The sequence below is a fragment of the Zerene cesonia genome, chromosome 7 (genome assembly GCF_012273895.1).
Source record: "Zerene cesonia ecotype Mississippi chromosome 7, Zerene_cesonia_1.1, whole genome shotgun sequence".
NCBI classification, from domain to species: domain Eukaryota; kingdom Metazoa; phylum Arthropoda; class Insecta; order Lepidoptera; family Pieridae; genus Zerene; species Zerene cesonia.
This window is the reverse complement of record NC_052108.1, coordinates 296,194-297,208: the sequence shown is the minus strand read 5'-3', so window position 1 is coordinate 297,208 and position 1,015 is coordinate 296,194. Positions and strand designations below refer to the sequence as shown.

General features: G+C 38.5%; 1 protein-coding gene across 1 annotated transcript in view; it reads right to left on the bottom strand.

Moving 5' to 3' along the window:
* The window catches only part of LOC119828179 (protein virilizer), a 14,128-nt gene that overhangs the window by 10,360 nt on the left and 2,753 nt on the right, over positions 1-1,015 (bottom strand). The window lies entirely within an intron of this gene.

The following is a 1,015-nucleotide window of genomic DNA, read 5'->3' as shown; positions in this document are numbered from 1 at the left end:
TGCTGAAGAAGCAACAGCATCTACATCAACACAGGTAAAAAATATTAATAATATCAGAGCCTGCTTTTCGCATTTCAGGGGACAAGTTTTACTTGCCACCGCATTAGTTTATGCCAGGTCACACACAGGCTCATTGATCACGCTAAGATGTCTCATCGATCAAGGATCACAGGCTTCATTTTTGACTGAAGCCGCAGTACAACTTCTTGGGCTAAGAAAGATTCCACACAAAAGCTCCATTATTGGTTTGGGTAGTGACTACTCAAATTCTGTTGCCTCCAAAGCGAGGGTAGAAATTGAGATTGAATCACGCCATTGCAACTTTAAAGTTTGCGTTCAAGCTTTTGTGCTCAATAAGCTCACCTCAGTACTTCCGGAAGGGAATGCGGTTGTTAGTCTTAGTCCTGAAATTTCTAAATTAGTTTTAGCAGATCCTTTCTTTGCAACAGCAAATAAAATTGATATGCTCCTTGGAGCAGATGTTTATGGTCAGATTTTGCTTGAAGGTCTGATCAAGAATTCACCCAGTTCATTAATTGCGCAAAATACACAGCTGGGTTGGATTCTATCGGGTCCAATTCAATCCAGATCGAGCTCCAGCACTATTAGGTGCAATCATATTCATCAAAATGATGAATACGAACTTATGAAGAAGTTTTGGGAGCTTGAATCGGATCAATTTGCCTCTGATAAATCACTTCTTACAGAGGAGGAAATTAAATGTGAGAGTATATACACATCAACTACTAGAAGAGATAGTTCTGGCCGCTATATAGTTAATTTAGCATTTCAAACCGATGATCCAAGTTGCAAATATGGTAATTCAAAAGCTATTGCAATAAAACAATTTAATCGGCTTGAGAATAGGTTATTAAAAAATGCCAAACTTAAGGCTGAGTATGCTTCAGTCATAGAAGAATATAAAAGTTTAGGTCATGTGAAAACTGTGCCATCACATGAAGAAGATTGTGATGATGCTGTATACTTACCTCACCATGCAGTGATCCGAGAGGAT